We start from the raw sequence: 25,928 nt of genomic DNA, 5'->3' as shown, positions 1-25,928 counted from the left end.
GTGCCCGGAAGGCACAAGTTTTTCTCCCCTTCCTTCATCCTTCCATGTTGAGTAAGGCAAAAGGGGGTTTTGGAAGGAGCCCACTCTCCAGTGTGGGACTCAGCCCTCTAATTTGGCACTGTGTTTGGGGCTCCCAGCTGGGGACAGAGTCGCCTTGTGCAAGCTGACAGGGGGCTCTATGTTGGTTCTAATTGTCAAACAGCCACAAGTCCTTTCTCTCATTAATTTTCTGGCCTTCATGTCATCAGCGGTTGTGGGAAATCATAGGCGTACAAATAAAATCATCTCTCTGATAGCCAAGAGACCCACAGGTGCAAGATGTGCCGTGAGTGCCACTTCTGACCGGCAGCTGGGAGGGCAACGGGGTACCCCTCGGTGGCTTGTTCCTTATGACAAGAATAGTTTAACATTCCTGTTTCAGCTGAGTTGTTGCTGTTTACTTCCTGATTTCATGCTTGCTTTAACAAGTTTTTGCACTAATATTGTTTACAACACTTCATGATCACGGGTCCTGCTACGTTCTTTAAGGAGGATATAAATGAGTAAGTGGATTGTGAGGATCAAAAGCTACCGTGGTGTGCCCAAAGAGGTCTGTGATGCAAAAATGGGGTAAGTACTATCAACCTTGCTAATAAAGGGGCCACTCATCCAGCCAGCTCAAGGATATTGGCCTTAAGCCATTAGGGCAGCGCTGGACCCACAGTTCCATAGGGTAAACTAACAGCTGGAGAAACTACCCAGTGTGCTCAGAGTGGCTCCAAATTCCATCGCTCCACCGCCTTTGAACCTGAGCATTATTTCCTCCTTTGGCATTAACATTCTATAATCCTTTGGCTTATAACCTGGAGACTCTTTTAAAGCATTTTACCTTATCATAGGCAGGTCATTTGAACAATCTGTCACTGTGACTTGTACCTTCTTTGCATTAGAATCAAAAGAAAGAAGAGGAATGGGGAGGGGGTGGAAAGGGTTAAAAGGGAGGAAGGAGAACCTGGAAACCTTTCCTTTATTCTCAGTTAGGATTCCTTGGTATCACTTCCCGGTTCTGAATTTAGAACCACAGATTCCAAGTTTCCAAGGTCTCTGGTTACCTAGGAAAGAAATTTGGATGTGTAATGTAAGCTTTGGTGGTTCTAAGAATAAGGTGGCTCTTCAGAACTGTCTTCCTTCTACTAATTCAAGAACTCCACTCCTACCATCCAGGCCACGTGGAGTGTGTTTCCCCCAATGCCTAACAGACCAAATGGATTAGTTTTGTCGTTTTACTTGGTGTCATATTTGGATTGACTTAATTGGCCCCAGCAGACATCTGTCTCTGGTTTGGTGTTTCCTGTTGTCTGGTCTGCTGAAGATGAGCCTTCCTTTCCAAGACTACTTGGGCTGCAAGAAGGCTGTGTCTGGGCTCCGTCTAACAGTTGCTTCACCAGACAAGATCTGACAACAGCTCCTATCGGACCTCCACAAACATGTTTATTTAGCAGGTTACATTTTCTTTCCTTAGTCTTTTATTTGAAAGTAATCCAATGGATGGAAGAACCACAAAATGTCTAGGCATTTTCTGCCTTCTGCCTTTAGACATTAGAGAAATAAACTCCTGGTCATCAATTTAGCACTTCCTAATCTCATTTAAAAACAGTTATAAACACCGAAGCGCACAAAGTTGAAATAATAATAAAGATTGTTGTGAAGCCAGGAGGAAAGTGAAAATTACTTTCTAAAATATCACTAGGAAATCTAGGATGAAAATTTGGCCGTATAATTTATTTCCCAAAGGGACATAGGTCATATAACCTATGTAATGACTTCCCAGACTCTGAAGGACAAGCTAGCAGTAATCTCAATTCAGAATCTAGTGCTTACTCTGTCATGCTGACTTTGTGGGTCACTTTGGGCCTTAATTTTTAATTCTTTGTGTCTCAGGATTTTTCAGTGGGAACACTATAACTACTGTAACTTTTGTACTTCTTAAATATTCCTGGACACAAAGACAGACTCTCAAACACACAGACAACATCAGACATCTACTGTAAATCATGGAGAAGGCACATTTTGCCATCTTCTGAAAATCTAAGTGATTTTGTAGGAGTGAGCTCATTTTTGAAGTTGTATTAGTATTTCTAAGTTCCTAGTTTGTTATTTAGGACATCAAACTAAGAGCAGCAATTTGGTATCTACAGGAACCCAAAAAACCTGGAGAAAGAGGAAAATAGAATAGAGCATATATCAGTGCTAACATGAATGACCCTGTTGCCATGTTTAACAAAATGTTCATTCTGGGAGGCCGAGGCGGGTGGATCGCTCAAGGTCAGGAGTTCGAGACCAGCCAGAGCAAAAGCAAGACCCCGTCTCTACTAAAAATAGAAAGAAATTAGCTGAACAACTAAAAATATATAGAAAAAATTATCGAGGCATGGTGGCGCATGCCTGTAGTCCCAGCTGCTTGAAGGCTGAGGCAGAAGGATTGCTTGAACCCAGGAGTTTGAGGTTGCTATGAGCTAGACTAACACCTGGCACTCTAGCTTGGGCAACAGAGCAAGACTCTATCTCAAACAAACAAACAAACAAACAAAATGTTTACTTCAGAGCATTCCGTTCAGCAGAATTGAGTTGAAGATTACCAACCAAAATGCTTAATTAGTGTCTAATCAAGACAGCTAAAATGAGTAGTTGGTTTCCATCTTTGAGAATGTCCCATGCCTAAAGAGTGTTTTAAATGAGGGTGGCCTGCCTGACAGATGTGAACTGTGATTGAGACATCTGTAAGGTCACATGAAGTGAAAAGACTGCAAGACTGCCTGGGAACTGAGACTGAACTCATCAGTGGAATCACATGTTTCCATCCAACTTCAGAGCCGCCCCCTGCATGAGGGCCTCGTACTCTGAACTTGGGTCACAGATGCCACCTCCAAAACCAGAGTGTACTTTAGGGTTTAGAAATAGTCACCAATTCTTGACAATTTTTTAAGGTAGTCTACTGTTTTTATGGTAGAATTTTTATCTGACACTTGGGATCTTTTCTTTTTTTTTTTCCTTTTTCCTTGTTCCCTCCCCTCCTTTCTTTCTTCCTTGATGCTTGTTCTTAAGATTTTTATTTTCTAAAGCTAATCTTACTTTTCATACTCAGGGTAAGTCATAAGAACCTGTGTTAGAGATATATCCTATTGGATCCACTAGGAAGGTCTGCAAAGATGTAGAGAATAAGGCTGAGAAAGCAAGCTGGGGGAAAAGTATATTCTCATGCTTCTAATAAATACAATCTTTTAACTCCCCAAATTTATTTTTCCTTTAATAATCAAAAGCCAGTAGTGTTCAAAACTCAACATCTTTTGGGGTTCTGTTTTTAGTTAGCTGACTTTTTTTTTTTCAAATGGCCTTGAACCTTCTTCTCCAAGTGAATTTTTCCTTTCTCTCTTCAGTATCTTTGCTGGTCTATTATATTCTTCTTTAGACCTAACATTTTAAAATTGGAAATTTCTTTTACTTTTTTAGTAACCTATATTGGCTTTCAATTTTTTTCTCTGATTTATTTCACCTGAAGTGAGGTGCCCAGAGGATTTTCCTCTAAAATACATGCCTGTTTTCCCTGCTCAAACGTGGTCAGCGGCCTCTTATTGTCTACAGGATAAACTTCCCAACATTTCACACAAGGGCCCCCACTAGCCAACCCTTATTTCCCACTACACTTGTCATGGCCTTTCATGTCTTCTTTGCTCATGTCATTTTCTTCACTTTCTGTTCTTCAGCTAGGTATAACTAACCTTCCTCCATGGAGTTTCTTGCAACTTCCTTTCTCCAGGGCATTCCCACAACACTTTTTATACACTAGGCTTGTAACAATTTTCATTATATGGCACAGTTACTTGCTTAAGTTTCTGCAATTCATACGATACAGTGACTTTATTTACAGCAAACAATTGAGCGGATTCTTCTCTATAATCCCAATGCTTAGTACAGAGTACATTTCCAAAATATATACCAATTGAATACCTTAACATAAAATTTCTTTCTTCTATCTCCTCATTTTCTTAAATCTAAAAATCAAAGTGATATGCTGTAGCTGGCTCATACTGGCTTGTGAAAGCTGATTGTTAAACTTTCAGGAATTTTTTAAACTTTCGATATTAAAAATTAACTGTATAAATATAATTAAATAAATTGTATTTAAAGCAAAGGTAATAAATACTTAAAACTCATCACTGCATACTTATTTTACTAGTATATACACTCTTGAAGGTTAGGTACACCTATTGTAGCTATATGGTAAAAATACTATATAATGGGGTACTATTGTGCATCTCTTCCCAACAGCGAGATTGGAACTGACGATGGTGAGATCATTTCCACCACAGAAATTGGCAAATATAAACCAGGTCTTGATTTATTATTTTGTTGATTGTCTAGACATAAGAAAGTAGTGGAGGAAATGTTAATAATGGAGATTAAACTTTAAAAGTATGTTGTGTCTATAGCCATCACGATATAAAATCGCACCAAAGGAAATATTTTTCCAGTATTCAAACACTATTATCTTGGTCAACCAAGAGATTTCTTGCAGAATTGGCAAATGAGTGAAGGTCCAAAAAATGCCTTCCTCATTCCATGTTTGTCTTACTCATAAACATAAATGAAACTATCAACGTTCAGTCATGTCCAAACTATACTTGCTCATCAATTGCAACCATAGATTTGGCTACAGAAACAAGAGTTAGGTAAAAATCAAAGAAAACACTCATTCTTTGAGAATTAATTGGCTATATGGAATTTAAAAAGGTGTCATATATTTTACTATTATTTGTAAATTGTTTGCTACACATCCTTTTATCAATAAGCTTATGATAAATGTATATATATATGCGTGCACATTTTTTTCAGAGATTTTTACCCCATATATGTAATATTTTTCAAAACTGGACACATCTTTGGCATGAAATAGACATTTCAAAAAAATAAAAATAAAATTTCTTATTTTCCAAAAATTAGGTAAAACCACCCCACATTTTCATAAATGAGAAGTATTATGTTTGCCGTTCAACTTTCGTGTTACTGGATGAAATGCTAAAAGTCATAAATGCTTATTATAAAAGGCTTCTATTTTATATTACTGCTCCTCTATACTCTTACTCCGTGGGATGTGTTTTCTTTCCTCTTTCTTCTAAGCCAATAGTTGTCAACTCTAGCTGCAAAATAGAATCACTGGAGTACTTTTTTAAAAAAATACCCATTTCCTAGGCATGCCCCTAAGTGTTTGCAACTTAAAATAAACAACCTAAACAATTTTGATGCATAGTGAGGGCTCAGAACCAATATATAAAACAAAAATTAGGGCAAGAAATCTTTAGTGTATGCTTCAGCACTTCCATTGCTGTGCTGGGATTTAGAAAAAGGAAACAGAGTCAGGAGTCTGTTTAACCCAGTCTACAAGCATTATAGCTCCACCTACTGGGAGGCTGGGCCTTTAAAACTGAGTATCTACTCTAATTCCCATAAATACAGTTGTTTCTGTTTCAGCTATTGGAAAAATAAATTCAATTTTGATTAACAATAACAACAAAAATTAGTATCTTAGTCTACTTGGACGGCTATAACAAAAATACCTCCAAATCCCTATGTTGAAATCCTAACCCCCAAGGTGATGATGCTAGGAATTGGGGCCTTTTGAGAGGCAGATAGGTCATCATAAATGGATATTATTCAGCTCTTTTTTTTTTTGGTTCTTATTGGTTTTGCTGAGAATATATAATTCAGATTTTCAGAGTGGGAATGAGAGGCATACAGACAAGAAAAGTACTACTTTATATTTATTTAGTTGCTCCATGAAGTTCGAAGACTAAAGTGTTTGATTGGTTAAGTCATATGATTAGGTAACTGAAGTAAGCTTAAAAATACAGAGATAGGATCCTTGAAGGTCTTGTTGTTCAGGGAATAGATCTACTTTTTAGTATGACCTGAACAGTCCTCTTGATCTTTTATAGTCTCATTTTCTCAATGTAAATTGAGGTAGTTGGATTAAATAATTTCTTAAAAGCACTTCTGGTCTTCAAATTCTTTGACATTGCATTTTTATGTTTCCCCTTTTATTTTTGACATCTGAGAGTAGGCAATGGAAAGGGTGATAGCTGGGGACGGGGAAGAGCCACCTCTCTAATGCAGCTGTGATGGGAACTGACACAAAGACATGCGTACCTGGAAATGGTGAAGAAATGCCATAATGCCTGAAGTGTAGACCAGTTGAAATCACGGGTGTGTGATTTGGGTAATAGGCACTGGACAACGAGGATAGGAGGAGATAATGTGCTTGATAGAAAGCAAAGGAATTTCTTAGTGTGGCAAAGAAAGCTCCTTGGAGTGTCCTCAAACCAGCTTCCTAAACTCTTTAGAATTCATCCCACAGAATTATTTACTTAAAGACAGGTTGTTTGGTCCTCTGATATCTATAAGGTCTAAAAGGCAATTTGAGTTGGCCAAGGGTCTCATAAAGAATGACGTACCTTTTTAACTCCTACAGTGAAAATGAGGATTTCTCTGTCTCCAGTCGAAAAATATAAAACTTTACAGATCCAAGACAGATATAGATAGTCTTGAGCTAGAGCCTTTAACTTCAGAAATTTGGAATATGCTAATATGTTATTAAAATATCCAAAATGGTTTGGATTTCAAGAGTTTTTGGCTAGAAGTCACATAGATTTTCTTTTGTAAATATTTCTTTGGCGGAGTCAGGCTATCCCAGAGGAAGTAGGAAGATGTCCTCTGGCCTAGCTGCCTGGACAGCTTTGTTATCATCTCTTAGACTCAGTCTCTATTTTTTTCTTTTTGTAATACATCGGCTAATATTTTAACAAACTAGTTAAATATATTGTATAATGATACAATAGGTCATTTCACTCCGCAGTACATCATTTTGAGCTCTGACAAAGAAAATATTTCCTATTTCTCTCTATCAAGGTGGTTTTTCCATTGGCTGCTAGAAAGAATATGTTCGTAAATACCATGACGAAACAGTTTATGTTGAGAGTAAAGACTAAACAAAGTAGAATGGTGTGAAAATTTGGAAATAGAACAAAAGCAAATCTAGCTGTGGTTACAATTACTTGTTAGACAGTTTCTCCTAAAGCAGTTTCTGGTTGTATAAAGGGGAATACAGATCTCGAGGTGGGGAAGAGGAAAGAGCAGTGGCGCTCTGGTCCTGATTTAGCATCAATACCTTCTCCTGCACTTGAGTGTGTGCAAATTCCCTGGGCTTCTTGCAACTTGAACTGGCCATTCATGCCATTTTTTCCTTTGTCTTTTTCTTTTTTTTCCACTTGGGCTGCTTTTATAATCCTTGGATCTGGAGTTGTGGATAAATATGGGGGTGTTTACACATTCCTTCATTCATCAAATAGGTGTTACATGCCTTCCATGTGCCAAACTCTATGCAGGTGTGGCAGGTTTGTTGGGGAGCAGAGGTGTGGGAGGTTAGTTGACTTCCCTTCTCCCTTCACAGTTTAAGCCAAGAGGGATGATGACTAAAAAGTTTAGTGAGATATTGGAAATGACTCAGACCTAACCATTCCTATGATGGTGTGATCATTTGATGAGAGAATGAAGATGAATGAATACTATTAATATAACATCTATAACATATTAAAGTTCTCCTAAGGCAACATAAAGGGAGGGGTCCCATACCATCTTGAGCACAAGTTGCACCTACCACTTAGGTTCATGCAAGCACGGGAAAATTTAATGAGCTAATATAGTGGGTGGTCTGAAGGTATCTGTATGAACTGATTATTATGGGAGTAGGCTGACTGCCAAAAAAGAGAATGGAATAAAATGGGGATGCAGAGGATAGCAAAGTGTCTGTTGCCAATATTAGTCTTCTGGCTCAGTATTGTGGACTCATTCCTGAGACTTACAGAAAGAGGGACTTTAAGCAAAATCTTGACCTTGGGACAACTAAGAGGGCTTCTTTGGCAGCACACAGTTATCTGGATGTGTGACGGTGGTAAGGAGAAGACTATTTCCCCCACCCCTGCATCCCGAGACTGGTAATATCAGGAGCATGTGGAGGTAACAGTTCTAGCACAATCGTTAGAATTCTTCCTATGTGCTTTCCACCATAGTTTCAAAGTTAAGGCAGCTTCAAATAACTTCATAGGCAGTGGACCTCAGTGAGTGGGAGCGGGAAGAATGGGTCAGAGTCCAGGTAGTGCACGTGACTGACAGGTTGATTGTGACACATGTGACACAGTCTCTGAGCATTAGCAGACACAAACAGGCAACACTTCATAGTGGGATGAAGTTCTTAAAAATATAAGCCATTGGTATTAACATGAAATCAAACTGGTGAGACCTGAAGAAATTTGGATCACACATAGCTGCAAATAGTACTTGTACAGAAGGATAGAAATATTCAACCTGTTCTGATTTGATTACTTATCAGTTTTGTTTTCCTTACTCTTTTTGGTGCATTATTAGAAGGATCTGAATACTCTAAAATAAGAAAAATGGCTTCAAATACTCATAAAACATAGAAATTAAAAGCTACAGCTACATCTGACAATGTGGCTAGATGTTCATATAATATATAACATAGGGCTGGGCGCGGTGGCTCATGCCTGTAATCCTAGCACTCTGGGAGGCCGAGGCGGGCGGATTGTTTGAGCTCCGGAGTTCAAGACCAGCCTGAGCAAGAACGAGACCCCATTTCTACTAACCATAGAAAGCAATTATATGGACAGCTAAAAATATATATAGAAAAATTAGCCGGGCATGGTGGCACATGCCTGTAGTCCTAGCTACTCGGGAGGCTGAGGCAGAAGGATCACTTGAGCCCAGGAGTTTGAGGTTGCTGTGAGCTAGGCTGATGCCACGGCACTGTAGCCTGGGCAACAGACAGAGACTCTGTCTCAAAAAAAAAAAATTAAAAAAAAATATATATATATAACATAGAATATAATATTTAGTAAAAAAAAGAGTAAGTTCTAGAACATTATGTGATATACATTTTATAAAATAAAATTAAAAACATAAAAATAATAAAAATTAACAATTTTTTAGGAGTACTTATAAAATTATAAAATTTAACCTTTTTTTTTTTTTTTTTTAAGAGACAGGGTCTCATTCCCTTGGCCAGGCTGGAGTACAGTGGCCTCATCACAGCTTACTGCAGCCTGGAACTCCTGGGCTCAAGCATCCTTTGGCTCAGCCTCCAGAGCAGCTAGAACTATAGGTGTGCATAAAACTTTATTTTTATAAAAAGAAGAGAATGATACACAAAGGAATAAGGGTAATAATTACCCAGAGTAGTTATGGAAGGAGGAAAGGATGGGGGAAAATCACATAGGGAGATAAAAGGTTTGGTTAAGATTCCAGTTCTCATGATAGGTGTAAGGATACATAGGCCTATTATTATTAAAAATATATTGATACATATATATCAAGGAGGCCATGTGTAGACCAATGGTGACAGAGTGTCATGAACAAAAGATTATGATTAATTCAACTTTGTACACATGAATTTATTTTTTTTAAAGCAGCATTACTTAAAAGCATGTTTAAATGGTTAAACCAAATGATTTAATTTTAAGGGTACATAGCATGATTTATATATATATTTGTCTCCCTACTGCCTTTGAAGAAATGCTCTTGGTATATATAAAAAATAGTTTTATATTAAATGGCTTTAAAACCACTGATCTCTAACAACAACTACCAAAGCTGTGAATACCAGTGATTACAAAATCTTACCCCCATTTTAATTTGATTCCATAAATCATCAGTCAAACGTGAATTTTATAACCATGGTTTATTTCCACATTAGCCATTCTATGATGATATTAAGCACAAAGTTTGTTTTCAACACCTTACCACTTGGCCATCATGGCAATAAAGCTAAGGAGATACAGCAAGTTCGTTTTTCTTAGATTTCAAAATAAGAAGGGTAAAGACTATAACTTGGTGACTCTTCACTTGAAATTTCTATTTAAAACAATGAAGAAAAGAGAACATAAACAAAATGCTTACAGATGATTACAAACAATGTCAGCAGGACAAATGAAAATGTAAGAAATGAATCAACACTGACTATTCATTGATTAAATTAAGTGAGTTTTATCTGGGGCACGGGAAAAGATATCATGAAATACCTCAGCACCATGATGCCAAATAAATAAGAGGTTAGGTGAATGTGTGACAGAGCCCAGAAAACAAACCCAAGTCCTTACCCTGGAAGCAATGGCAGATGTTTCCCTTCAAAGATGATTACAACTGGGAAGCAATTAGTGACAGTGAGGTCTTATGGAGAATTCCCTCATCTAAGCAGATGCTTTGAAAGAGGCACAACTGTCCCTGTGTGATACTAAAATTAAGCTGAATGAATTCCTGAAGGAATTGGCTATTGGGAAGACTCCAGTAAAAAAGCAGCCTGGGAACTCGTATATCAAGGATTAGACAACAGAGATGTCTTTTTAGAGGACAGTTACCCTCTGGTTCACAGGGTTCCTTAGAGACAGTGAGGGCAATTATGGGAACAGTGGAATGAGACATCTAAGAGCTCAGCTTCTTAAGATTGCTTTTGTTTTTGAACTTTCACTCTTCGTTAGGGAAGAGTACAAATGTGTTGTGTTCTGGTTTGCTCCAGACTCTCTCTTGTGGAATTCCATGCCACCCTTTCTCATTGCTTTCAAATATGTCCACAAACACTATCACACACACATACACACACACACACACACTCACACACACACACAGTTTCACACAGGAAATTAGTCTATTCTCAAAAAGACTGTAAGGCTTAGAGTTTAATGTCTCTCTAGATGTATTATTATCACGCAGAGCCCACAGTTTGCATTAGAGTTCACTCTTTGTATTGTACATTCTATGGCTTTGGACAAATCTATCATGTAATGCCATGTGCACACCATTACAGTGCCATACAGATACAATTTCACTGCCCTAAAAATCCTCTGTACGTCAAAGACCATACACTTTTAACCATCTCTGTAGCTCTCTAGTTTGGGCCATTCTGGCCAGCACTTCAGCTTTGCCTCTCATGGCAATGATTGCGTTCACTTTGTTTGTGATGGTGAAGTGCTGCCACCTGGTATCCATTATTATGGCAGCTTAGTTCCATGAGAGCATCTCCTACCCGTGTCCCTGTCCTATGGAGGACACCACCACTGAGCTTCTCAGTAATGCCAGTGCCCCTCCCACCGCTATTTCCCTTACCACGTTGGTAAATGGGTGTCCTCTGGTCCTACTACAGAATGTGTTTGGCTGATGGGTTTTCCATCCTTACATAGTATACCTGCTCTAGCATGCTCATTTTCTGAACATTTTTATTCATTTCTCCACCATCTGGCATAGCAGTTCTGTCATTTGTGTTTCGCTTATAGTGAGCCATTGCTTTTTCTCAGCTTCCAAGAGCCATGTTAGTGAAGTATTAACTCTAGCTCCTAGGGTCTCTGCTTTGGTGTCAAATCCTGTATTATGACAAAGTTCTTCCACACCCATTGACTTTCTCTTAACCAACTTAATGTTTCATTCTCTTGATCTAGAACCCTCAACTTCCAGTTCATTGGATATTTTCTAAGGTCATTCTGACACATGACAAGATATGTTAGCCAGATCAACTTCATTGTGAAATCTCTCTACTCCCTAATTCCAAATTGTACTCAGCTGGGATTTTATCCTTGTTATTGGCTTGGTTGCCAGGAGAGGATGTAGATGTGGATCTTGAGGGGGAGTCACAAAGTAGATGTGGATCTTGAGGGGGACTCACTGTAGTTCTGGGTCTTGAGGGGGACTCACGTCATGTGAGGCTCCTGCCTTATTTGAGGACTGTGCAGAATCTTAAGCCATGTGCCCAATATCTTAGTATAAGACAGAGTTGGTTGTTTCTGCAGGCCTAGCATGTTTATGGAAATTTGGGAGGTTAAAGCTTTCAATGCATCTACTCAGATATCTTCACCCCAAGCCTCAGTGTCCTACTCCTTCCCGATTATAGTCCTGACCTTGACATGGTGGGCTGCTAGTGTTGAGAATTCAGCCTTCTGTGAGGCTGTGCTACTCTGATGATTAAGCCCTGAGTCAATTTCTTTATGATCTTCTCTTCTGTAGGAGATTTTGGGTTTCATTAAATGCTGCCAGAATACCCTCTGATTTTCACATTTTACGCTGAATTTTATCACCCTGCAGCTCTCATTATCTCTCTTTAATGACTCAGTGGTACTCAGTTCTCCACTCCATAGTTCTTACATTACTCTTTCCCTTATATTTTTCAACACCAGCGAGCGAGTCCTTGCAACTTAGGTTAGCCATGTAATCTAGTCCTGCTTAAGCATGGAAGAGAGGGCAAGAGAGAATATATTTAATGCTCAGAAACACTGAGGTGACTCTTGGTGCTCTCGTGCTCGATTTTAACAGGGAACAGTCAAGAACAGCAGCTGTGACCTGAGAAGGGCATGGTAACCTGGAGTTGAGACACATTAAGGGTAAGTCTGTGAGTCACCCACCAGCAGAGGTGCCAACTGCAGGTGAGGGAATCTGAGAGAGTGGTAGAGGAGGGGAATGCTGAGCATCAGTTATGGCTGGAGACCAATTACAATCTTGAGGTGTAGCTCCTACACCAGCTAGCTCTCATTTTATCTTTCCCCAGGAAATGAGAACAGTCAGCATCCTGGAAAAGCTGTTCTCATATGGGGCCACCTTGCTGTAAGAGCAAGTGGATGTGAGCAGGGAAAGGTGCTCTTGCAATGCAAACTGTGGCATTCTGCTTAGAGCCCCTCTTCAGGGGGGACAAACCTATCCTCATCTGCTGAGAAGTACAGACTACTGATTACTCATAGATGTGTCTCTCGCTGGGAATACCTCTCGGCTTTAGGCAATTGCTGTGCCCAAGGTTAAATCTCCTCAAAGGGGCAGGCCTGCAGTCAGTGACTGTCTGATGTGTGGACACAAAAGCCCAAGCTCTTTGCCTCCATTGGGGACGAATCTGAAAGGCCATTTCAGCTCTAAAAATCACTATGGAACTGACTAGCTGAAGCCTCAGCTGCAAAAGCATTGAGGGTCTGCTTCTTCTCTGCCCCATCCTGTTGTCCTCACTTGCTTATAGATACATGTCCTGAAAGGACTTCCCAACTAATTTTCTAAATGCCATCCTCCATCTCAGAATTTGTTTCTAGGGAACCCAAGTTAAGGCCCTGTTTCATTAAACCAATGTGGTCAGCTTTCTGGTAACGCAGTCAGCTGCAATCCCCACTGGGGATATAGTTTAAGAAAGATTTCTGAGAAGTGAGGTTCTTACTGGTTAAGTCGAAAATCACTGGTACCTATGCTGTTCTTATTTTAACAAGTTGCCTTTTAGTTAAAAGGGTCAAGTCTTTTACTGGAATGGCAGGTATTTGGTATTATTACCTCTGTTTTTGCAAAATAATAGATAGGAAAATTTATCTGAAATATCACCCAAGCAAGGAAATAGGTAAAATATCAGGACAAAGACACAATCCCTTAGACCTGGCATCAAGTGGGAGAAAGAACCCACGACTTTGCATAGATTTCTTAGAGCCCTGAGAAGATACACTTTGGGATAATTATTACTTAATTCTATTGTTTTGTTTTTCTTTTAAATCAACTCAAATTAATTTTTTATATATATTTAAGAATTCCTTCTGTTTTACAAGAGGTTTCTCTCTCTCTCTCTCTCTCTTTCTCTCTCTCTCCAGCCCTCCAGTTGAATGCGTAGGATATTTATTTTTTCATATGTTGGAGAACATCCAGGGCATAATTTTTTGAAAAGCAATCACATTTTATCTCAGAGAACACTAAATTTACTCTTTCAAATATAACAGAGACAGGGTATATTGGTAAATGTTCAGACAAAAAGTCCTTAAGCTTTTAGCTTTTTTTTTGTTGTTGTTGTAAATTGCTTTCATGACCTGACCACAACATCAACATCTCAAAAAGATATTGCATTTCATTTGCTTTTTTGCTATTCTTTGCCCCATTTTTATTCCCACTACAATTTAAGCAGTGTGGTCACTTGAAAAATGACTCTCCATTATAAAATAAAATTAATTGCTCAAGCGTTTGAAACTTAAATGCAGTATGCAGTAAATCCAACATTTCCAGGATTTTTAAAGTTTGGATCTTAGCACAATAGAACAGGATGGTCAGCTGAAGACAGCATCTCTAACAAGCCTAAAATCTGATAATAATATTGATTTCAACTAAGGTTAGTGTATTCATATAATCATAATTTTTCAATCTCAAGAGAAATTGTAAAAACAGAAATATTGAAATTAAAATAGTCTTAAGAAAAATTTTTGTTAAACTTTGAAGATAAATATCTTTCACATTTATTAGAAACCCTCCTACAAAGCAATCGCTGAACCCGAGATGCTTCTTTTGACATAATAACGTTTATGAATCCATGTGTTTGTTTTCTGTGCTTGTTCTTTTCTTGCTTCCCTTTTGATTCCTGTTCCCTTCTTTTCATTTAGTCTTTCCCACCACAAGTACATCAGTTCTACTAGCTGAGGTCTAATCCTGTCATTTCTATGGTAATTGTAGCCAAAGTGGAGGGGAAAAATATAAGTAAAGAAAACAAGGGAATGATGAAATAAAGAAAGAGACAAAGATCCCTTTTAGTACGTTTTTACCCACATATGTATTATCTTCATAAATATTCTCAATATTCCTTTTTCTGTTGAAATCCTTTGTTTCCTTATTTCAGGACACAAGAAAATGACAAAATCTGCAATTTGATGTTGGGCAGGCATAGGGTTGACCCCAAATTTTAATAGTGATATGACCTTGGGCAACTTTTATTAACCTCTCTGAAGCTTGGTTTCCTCCTTCATAAATGGAGATAATGCCTCCCTTGTAGGGATTCTGCATCTAGACAGATATGTATGGCACACTTAGGACAGAGCTTGGCATTCATTCATTTATTCATTCTCTCATTGGACAAACATGAGCACTCGGTGTGGCAGGCGTCGTGTTAGGTTCCAGCATGTACTTAGGTCTGGGGAAATAGAAATGGCATATTTCAGGCATAAAATAAATGATAACTATTAAAAGACTAGAAAATTTAATCCAGAAGGAAGCTTAGTGACTCCACCAGGAAGTAATGGAATGGGAGAATCAATAGTGAGAAAAGAAATAAATACAAACTTATTGTTCATCCTCCTTAAGTATTGACTGAAAAAAATGAAGAACAAATGAGGGAAGTAAAAGCTTTTTTAGTTATTTACATATCCTGGAGGAGGTTATAGACGTATACTCCAGAGATTAGAAAATATTAAATCTGACTATGAATTCCGTTTACTTTAAAAGTAAGCCCTAGAAGAATAAAAATAGAATATTTAAAATTTCCCATCTAATAGAGTAAACAATAAAGGAGAGAAGATAATCTTTCTTCAGAAAAAAAGGGGGAGAGTTAAAAACTTGTGAAAATGGAAAGCAGATTAAAATGTTTGAAATAAAAGGAAGTGAGATGTACCTACTGACAAGGAATGAGAAATTTTAAACTCAAATACCTGGTGCTGCAATAGCATTTGAAAACACTGAGGGAATCTCAGCACAGTCAGTCCAGGGCCTTTGCACTAAGTTGCTGAACCAACTCTAGAAATATCAATTAAACAGCTTATCAATTAAACAATAAATACCTTTCTGATTTTGCCTCTGTGAGTTGAATTTTCTTTTTTTTTTTTTTACTCTTGGACAAAATTATTCACAACTGAAACAGCAGAGAAGTGGTAGAAGTTACAGAACAGAAAGAATCATTATGACAGTTTTTGAAACTCCCATTTAAGATCTGGACTATCTATATTATATAATAAAAAGTAACTGAAATATTTATTAATTCCCTTAAAATGTATTGTGATGTATTAGTACATTTTCATAACACATTGTGGCCCACAATTATTTTACCTACTAAAAATTGTTTCACTTGATTGCCTTTCATTTAGTGAATTTAATGAATTTACAAACATTCTTCATTTCCTCTGTAAAATATAAGTCTGAGTCCTATTTTCTCCTGAGGGCTTGTGCTTATAGTCTACGCTCTTAGAAATTCATGTACTATAGTTCCCACTTGTTGAGTTATAGTTGTATTTGTTCCCAGACATTTTATGCTAGTTGTATTTACTATTGTAATTACATAATTTAATTATTTGTGCAAAGCAATGGAATATGAATGGGAAACAGAAGAGAGATATTTGTATGGAAATTAAATCAAATGCTTTGGAATGACCCAATAAAGAGAAATAGCTTCAAAATGATGTCAAATTAGGTGTAGGTAAGATATTTAGAAAAGGTCGTAAAACCTGGGAAATCTAAAAGGATTTAACATGCTTTTTGCTTCACCAAAGTATTTAAATTCCTTCATCCTTTAAAAAAACTGAAACTGGAAATCTTATTTCATATTATGGGTGTGGTTTATGTAAGAAAGGCCAGGTGAAATTCCCATCAGGAATGCATTCTCAAGGGCATGCCTTTTATCCTACATCAAAAGATTGGAACTTGAAAGTATATTTATTTAAGTTAACATAAAATAAAAGTTTGTGATACCTTTAACTTTTTCATTGTTCCTTATTTAACTAACTTTTCGGATTAATCAGTTCACTACCAAACTCATTTACGTTGTTTAAAAACATTTCTACTGTTTGTCATTCATTTATTTTATTTCATAATATTCAAAGTTAATTAATTTCAGTAGGTGAATAAGTCATTTAGTTTTGCTCATGACCCTCAAGAGGATTTTTGTCTTCTGGATCAACTTTTGATGGTTTTTCTGAAGATGGGCTAGAACTCTGACTTTATCATGAATGTTCTAACATCCGTACTTAGAGATTTAGTGTATAAAGAAATAGTGTGGCCAAGTAAATCTTTTGTGTTGGCAATTTTTGCAATGTGCACCCTTTCAACATGATTATAACATAATATGTTAGTTATATCTACAATTATTTGAGAATTCTATGTCCCCCACCCCCTACGTGTAACTAATTTACTCTCATTTTACCAGCAGTTGACTTGTGATTAGGTAGTAGCAAGAATGATTGCAGCAGGCCTCAGGTTTGCTTTGGAATACAATAGTTACCTTTGCCTCTATAAGGAAACGGAAGTCTCCTGGAGACCACCCTCCTAAATTACCACTTAATTTCAGAAGTTTGCATGATTTAGGGTGTATATATAGGTGTTCTTTTTCTGATATAATTCTGTCTTCTCATTTCACTACAGAAAGGATAGCATCTCAAACGTGGGGGGAATCACTTGAACACCCGGTGACTTATGGGAGCCTGGCATCTATTATTCACAATTCAGAAGGTTAATAGCAAGCATGTGCATGCCATTTGTTCTGAAAATCAAGGGGCTCAGTTATTAAATACACCATAATACATACTTAACCAATTAGGGTATTACCAGAAAACCTGATTTCCGGAAGGAGGCTACTTCACAGAATTTACAGCCAAGTGTGGGGTGAGGGGATTACCAAATGCTGGAGTGTCAGTTCCAAAGTTTAACTCCTAATTTGCCAGGCTGGTGATCGCTTTATCAAGTTTTTCTCTCCTTCATTTCTATGTTGATTTAACAGTAGAAATGGATCCCATACGGCCCAAATCCAACCACTGCACAGAGATGGAGAGCTACAAAAACTGGCATTTTTTGCAACTATTTCACATTATCATTTTTTTCTCAAAAATTAGCAGATTTTGGCTTCATTTTTGGAACCAAATTATAACCTGGCATATTAATGATTTTTAGAATCTTCTTCTTTTTGTATGTGTACAAGAGAGCAACATATCCTAAATACCCTCTTTAACGACGATTCTCTGACATCCTGTAGATACTTACAACACTTACGAATTTTTCCTTCTGAAAAAATTTTAAAAAGTCAAAAATACAAACAGATGCCGGGGGACAACTTTACACTCTGCAAGTATGATGGGAGGCTGCTGTGGTGGAAAGAATATTGGGTAGAGGTGATAAATTTAGGAGTTGCAACAATTATCAAAGACTTAAGGCTACGGGGATGAATAACTTTGCCAGGTAGCAATACAACTCCATATATTTGGGAGCCACCTACATATAAAATCATATTACGCTGATTGGTGTACAAAGGCCTATCTGTCACTACATAGCCAAGATGAAAAGAATGGTTCTTAACCAAGAGGAAGCATACAGTCACTTGGTGTGAGGAAGGCATGGCAGGGCTTCTGCAAGCCTGTTCTTGGGGCTGGGGGAAAGAAAAAGGATTGGCTTCTAAAGTAGCGTTTATAAGGTATTTTCTAGCTTTTTGATTAGAGTGCACCCTGAGCACGTGTCAATAGTATCATTCCCCACAGTGCATTAAAATGACCTGCAGTTCTGCCTAGGGCTTGAGCAGTGCACTTTGGAAACAGACTGCTACTGGAGATGGTTTTGTAGCTCTGGCACCTATAATTTTCCTGTGCCTCAGTTTTCTTAGCTGTGCAATGGGGCATGGTAATAGTGTGCCTACTTTGTAGGTTGAGGTGAGGATGAAGCAAGTTATTAATATACGTTAAGTGCACAGAACAGGCCTGGTCTAGATGACATACTCGGTGTGCGTTAGCTGTTAGTTATTATTTTCATAGGCCTGTCTCTTCCACTAGGACCGCGTCCTTAGGTCCTTCCGGGCAGTTGCCCTGCAGTGTTCTGCTTTGTGTTCTCCGTCAATTGTCTGGGCATCAAGGAGTTTTGTTTCTAATTGGAGAGACCATCTTGTGTTGCGGGTTTTTCTTTCTGGCCTTGGCATGTGGTGGCGAAGTGGTGCTGCAGGGGGGCTCAGTAGGGGAGGAGCGGATCAGAGCGACCTGGCAGAAACAGGCTGACAGCTTGATGCCCACACTGAAAAGTTTTCTGTTTTCTGTCTTCCTCCTCCGCATGCCTGCTGTGCAGCTCAGAAAGCATAAAAGAATAAAGGCAGAAGGACAGTGGCCTCCGGGTTGAGACTGAATGTGTGGGAACGTGGGAGGTAATGTGAGAAAGAGAATGGAGAGATTTTGGCTGTTAAAAAAAAATCTACGAAATGAAATTTTAGAAGCACAGCACCTATGTATTTCCCATCCAGCCCTGGGGACCAATAATCTTGATGCAGTTTCCCAGTGAGTTTGGGGTTAATGGAACACCATGGAAATCAGACAAATAGAATCAAAGTTACAGTTAAATGTCCAGCCCCAGGAGTATCTGTTTTACAGCCCTTTTGCTTCGACAGTGTTTACTTTGTCTACACGTCTGTTATGTCACTGATTATTTTGTACTTGTCTGTGGTAGTATCTGTCACAACAGATATTATGGGATCATGATTCATGAATCTTTCACAATAAATGTTTGAAGGAAGAAAAATAAGAGGAAGAATGGGAGAAAGAAAGGAAAGGGAAGAAGAAGGACAGGAAGGCAGGAAAGTGAAAGGAAGGGTGGAAGGAAGAAAGGGAGGGAGGGAGACAGAAAAATCCAGGCTGGTACTTATTTTCATAGCTGTTGTAAATAACTGCAGATACATTCTCTTCTTAAAGAGCCATAGGAAAGAATGTCATATAATCTTTACCAATAATGTATTCCACAGAGTAACAGAACTGTGAGAACAGACATGTTATGAAGACCATAGACCTTTATATAATCTAATCTTTACTGTGGGAGACCAAGTTTTAGCAATGAAAGCAATGTGTTAAAGAGAAATTAATCTGATTAAATTAAGATAGCACACATATATTTAAAAAGCCATGTTCGGTAGTTGAGCAAAAAAAAAAAGTGATATTATACAACAAACATTTTGAATAATGTAATGAAAATGCCATTCTAATATTCCTTAAGGGCCCTTTGAAGGCACAAATATGAACTTTTCACCTGTTTTTAATTCCCTGTTACATTATAGAAATGAAATCATTACACTTTTGTTAAACCAGAACACCGTTCTAACTTTTCTTAGCCTCTTGAGGTTGATGAATTGTTTATTGTTAAGCAGTTTGGTTGCCATAAGGAAATATTCTAATGAGATTCTGGAAGCCAAATATGAAAAGTCTTGTGAATTTGAAAGAATATAGTGCATTTTGTTGAGAGTGGTTTACTCACATTCAAAGACTGTGAGCAATGTGCCATTTTTTACACATATTGCTAAATATCTTCATAACCTCAACTTCCAAGGCAGAAGCAGCCAGCATTTTTCTACACTATTGCTGTCAGCACTCAAGGAAAAATATCTTTTAAAAGAATTTTGATGTTGTTAAATATCTGCGAGAGATAAAATGATGATGCAAGAGGAAGCACAATTCCTTCATAAATATGTTAATTTAAGTTAGATGTCGAGGTTTTAAGAATAAAGGAAAATATGCCACTCGGTTCTAGTTCACTTGGATACTAGGACAGAACATTCTAAATTTTTGTGTTGTTTACTTCTAGATTGACTAAGCAAATATGAATGGGCTCAAAAATACTTTAGCAAACTTTAAATATAATGTTTTCTTCTTTAAAAGGGCGTAAATACAAATACCCACACAACTCCTGTTCCTTTCCGACTTCAAAGGAGGAACTTGAGGCTTTTCTATGACATGTAACCCCAACTACCTACTATGGAATGTGACTCCTCACTATGAATGTTTGTATTTTACATGAGGACATTTCCAGCACCTCAGCAGTGCCTGGCAAACAGGCAGAATTCAATAACTGATGAGATGAAATTTGTAATTAGCACTCCAGAAGTGTAATTTGTATGAGAGGATGTATAGACAGCCCACGAGTAACGCCCCCTTTGTTGCCCGTCACAGTTCTTCAATATGCATTAGCAGGAAATATTGGAAGGCCAGTCCAGTCTTGGAGTCTGTTCAAAGAAATAAAATGTTGCTCTCTTTCAATTGAGTAACTACGCCAATTTCAGGGACCATAAATATATACTGTATACAGCAAGTAGCATTTAATGAATGAAAACCAGAACACACACTTAACCTTTACATCAACCTGCTTTTCCTAAGCAGAGAGTCTTGGATGGGACTTTTTACATTCATCAAAAGAAAAGAAATGTTAAGTTATCATTTTTATATGGGAGAAAAGTCTATTTCATTTTCTTGAAACTTAAAGATTGTTCGATTGATTTTCCCTCACACTTTTCAATACAAAATGGGCAGGGATTAAACATGGAATGTTTCCGTTTGACATGATTTTTTTCAAGAGTAACAGCCAACTGCACATAAACTATGAGAATGGAAATCATTTCCTCACCGTGCTTGAGTCTTTGGATGGGGCTGTCTTTGAGTTCTTTTCTGGAAAGACTTCTTATAGGTGGAGTCTTACCAGCTTTGAGCTACTTGGGCTAGTAATTGCCTTAGATGAGGTTCACGTTAAGCCTATCTTGCTGCTTTCAATTGCACAACAAAGGATGTTGTATCACATGCTCAAACTATTAGGAGCAATATTAGCTCCTAATTACCCAAGAGATCCCACAGGCTTCTAAACAGGCTAAGATAGATTACTCAGACTGAATTGACCAGCAAATACTATTTGAAAATGATTTTAGTTTATACTTTGGGAAGTATGTGTAGAAACATCTCACCTCTACTGACCAGCAAATTGTTTTAAGAAAGTGACAGCAAAAGCGTTTTTCAAAAAGAAAATTTAATGAGGATGGTAAGTTTGTTCACCCATGCAGAGGGGAAAGAGCAGAGTAAAAGGATGAATACTGGAGTTGGAAAGAGCAATGGAGACAGTTTATATATAGTTCTCTTCTGACATAGATCCTTTGACCAAACTGTAGCCAGGCCCCTGAACCTTCTCCAAGGCCTGTGTGCTTCCTTGTAAAATCCAGTTTTAGCAAGAACCCTTCAGCCTAGATATCTGCTCACCCTCAATATCTAACTGGGTTCCTAATCCCCTGTCACCTCCCAGGTGGTATCTGATCATTCTGGCCTGTCCTCAGCAAGAATTCTGTTAGGTGGGTTTAGCCAGAATCCTCCTTACTCCTGATGCTTCCTTTAGTATTAATAATTTTCCACCCACCAACCCTCACCCACCCTGTTCCTTGGCTACAAAGGGCTATATACGTGCAAAAACTGGGTTTGGAGTAGGGCCCAATCTGTCTCCCTCATAGCAAAATCCCATTGTTGTGGTCCCTATTCCTATCTCAAAGGTCTTGAATAAAGTCTGCCTTACTGTGCTTTAACAAGAATCATGAATAATTTTTTCCTTAATGCTTCTTGCAATTTATGTTACTAAAATGAGTTCTAGCAAAACAAATGTCAAACTTACTCTGTGATGAAGAGAGCTGGGCCTTCAATTCTGAACTTCATTTTACTTATCTATAAAAGTACACCCTAAATTAATATAACCCTAGGCATCCTGAAATTTTTAAAGAACTGCATGAAACTGAGCATGAGACATTTAATCCTGTTGGGAAAATGGAGCTATTCTTCAATATTCTAATGCTAGAGCTGGTAGCAGAGGGAGAAGGAAAGGAGAAAATGGTGTTATTAAAACATGGTTAAAGCAGGTGGTACAAAAAAAAGTGACTCTAACACAGTTTTAGGACTAACAGTGGAGCAGATGAGTTGAAAAGCATGGCATCCAATAAAGAAAATGTTAAACATAAAATGACACGACGTGTTGTTTAATGCCCAGATAGTGGCAGAGAATTGCAGAGAAATAGCAGACATGCAATTCAGGATATTGGCTACATCTAAAGGAGGGATGGCGATTCAATTTCGGAGGGGTAAGTAGGATATTCAACTATAATATTTCATTTTTCAAGCTGGTAATATTATTCTTTAAACCTGTGCATATCTTAAATATTGCACAGTAACTTTTTACAAGATTGTGCAAGAGCGATCTTCAATTAAGGATGTGTTTGTAGGCTTTATCCACACCTCTGCTCCTTATACCTCTTTTCCCATCTCATCACCCAAGTGCTGGTTTAAGAGACAAAGATGTGATATTAATGTTATTTAAATTGTCAAAATTTAGTGTTTCATATCATGAGGCTGATTTTTAGACTTGTTATTAGTAGCCTGTCTTCTTTCTCTCACTGCAGTTCTCACTCCCTGTTTCCACCTGATTCATCTCCCCACACTTCTGTTGGGTCCGGGCACACGTAGGCCCACACACTCACTGTCTCACGCAAACTCAGGTTGGTAGACTGTGACGCTTACCTGCTTGCCTGCCTGCCTTTCTCAACCATGGAGAGAACCCACTTCACTGGCTTCAAACCTCTTCTGGCATAAACTATATATAAATTTTAAGAACTTCAGATTTTTCAGCAAGCAATTCAGACAATACATTCTTCCTTGTAATTTTGATTCATCCACATGTACAGAAATTGAGTACTTACCGTTCTGAATGCAAACAACAGTAGGAACATTCACAAGTGACCATCTACTTTAGTAAAAGTAATAATTTTGTATCGACCTGGAGTACCAACAGGTACACGGTTTTACATTTTCACTGAGATCGTCTCAGTCCCCTGATTCATAAAATTCTGTTGAATGAATGTTCTGAGAGTGTCTGTTAAGTACCAAGGATACACTAAGCACATTCATCTCATTGTTTCATGCCAAGGTAAGGCAGCTCCCTGTCTCTGTCACCTAGCTCCTGTTATCTTTGAGCCATCAGAAGAAAAAATTGATATTCCAGCTAGGTACAGCCAGATAGCCATCAAGATTTAAAGATATTATAGGGATAGTCTTGAATCAAAAATCTCATGGGGGTGATCATGAGGTATGAGGCCATGTGAGGTGCTGCACTGTGTCCCAGAGACAACGTGGCAGCAGCCCAGCTTCTCAGGAAACACCGTAGGGGTTTGACTGCAGAAGTGGAAGTGGAGGCTAATTTTGCACCATTCAGGACGAAAAAAACCCAGTTGCCAGTACAGATGTCACAAAAGAGACATTAGAATTAATCTCTTATTTTCTGACCTCTTCTGTCAAATCCAGCATTGTGACTTGTGCCCGGAGGCAGCAAATACAACACAGCCAGGGAACTAGGTTAAAGTTACAGCTATGGCACCACAAAGCACATCCAGTGGCAGGGTCAGACATTACAAACTCTGGAAATTCCCGGGAGTACAAGCTCTGCTTTAAGATTATCCCCTTGTAAGGACTGAAAACGTTTTGGCTTTCCTGATATACCCCCCTCCCCTGCTAGCCTTGAGGTTAATGAAATAAGCATAGATGCCCTCATTTCCCCTCTGCTGGTCTCAAACGCCATTTCTACGGAGGTGATTTTCAGGGGAGGCCTTCCTCTTTTACAATCTCATATATTTTGGCTCAGCTGCCTGTGGTTTCATAAAAGTCATTACTCAAAACAACAAGTAGCTAAACCACAGAGGTGTGGGCTTTTCCACATTGCCGGTCAGGAGGGGCAGTTGAGAATTTGGCTTGGTGTGGACTCCTAATGGGATTATGGTGGACAGAGCTACCTACCCCCAGCAGCTCTGTGACTTGAAAACCGAGAGCATCATTCAGGGATCAGTAGACTCTGACAATGAGTCTAGTGTTACTCTCTGTTTATTTGATGTCAGCGCGGGCTGGTTTCCAGGCAGCAATATTGATAAGCGAAAGAGGTGGTTGACAATTGAGGCAAGATCCCTGAGAAGATTCTCAAGCTATAAATTGGTTTTCAAATTGCACATGGGACAGCAAAGGAGTTTCATGATGATATTATGAGGATGGTTAGACCAGGTGAGATGTAGATTTGGTGTAACGCTGTGTATATATACAACATTTCTTTTATCCATTCATCCACTGATGGTTGATTTCATATCTTGGCTATTGTGAATAGTATTGCAATAAATATGAGAGTGCAGATATCTTTCTGATTTCATTTCCTCTGGACATATATACCCGGTAGTGAGATTGCTGGATCATATGGTAGTTCTGTTTTTAATTTTTTGAAGAACCTCCGTACTATTTTCCATAATGGCTGTACTAACTTACGTTCCCACCCACAGTGTGCAAGAGTTCCCTTTTATCCACATCCTCATCAACATTTGTTATCTTTTGACACAATGGACTCCATTTAAATGCACTTTAAGGGCACATGTGAAGTGGGAAATAAATTTTGCTTGAAGATAAATAGATATTATAAACCATAGAATTAGTTTCATCTGGTAAGCTCTTTTTCAAATACTCTTTCCTTCTACTCCAGTACAAAAACTAACGTACTATGTTATAACTGCAATGGAATTGCATGTCAAGCTAACTTTCTCCTTTACTAGTTTGTAAACATCTCAAAGGAAAGAAGAAACTTGGTTTTACTCATCTCAATATCCCTAGAACCTAGCAGAGTATCTGGACCTTAGAAACACTCAATAAATACTTACTGAATGAATGGTGGTATTTTTTTTATTTCAGTCATTAAATTACCTCCATTTCACCTACTGGCAACTTTTGTGACTCACTATATCACAGCCTGGGCATAGTCTAAAAATGCCAGGAGACTGAACCAATGATCAGGAGGCAGGAGACAAAGGTTCAGCAGTTTTAGTAACAGGATCACGTTTTAACTTGTGTTCTTCTCATAAACAGGTCTCATTTAGGGCTTTTCTAACTGTGAAACAAATTGGTCAGGTGTGTGATGCTACACACAAAAATAAATCATCTCTCTAGCAATGTTAAGAAATAGTTTTACTTTTTCCACTATCTGTTATCCATGTTGTATTAATATTATTATAAAATGTAGTAAACTATCTAATCCTTTAGAGTTTAGGGAATGGCTTTTATGCTATCTTTAAGATTATGCTCATTGTAAAAAGATATATTGAAATTTAGGAACTCATAGCCAAACAGATAAAGAGTCTTGATCATGGTGACACAGCTAGAAAGAGGTAGACTTGGACCTAAGTTTTCTCACTCCAGTATTATTTCCACTATGTCATAGATGCGAGGCCTCAGGGTGGAGCACTCAAAGATGAAAGAGGCATAGACTCCCCACCAAGTGCACAGTCC

This window comes from Lemur catta, chromosome 19 (genome assembly GCF_020740605.2).
Source record: "Lemur catta isolate mLemCat1 chromosome 19, mLemCat1.pri, whole genome shotgun sequence".
NCBI lineage: Eukaryota > Metazoa > Chordata > Mammalia > Primates > Lemuridae > Lemur > Lemur catta.
This window is presented reverse-complemented; position numbering follows the sequence as displayed.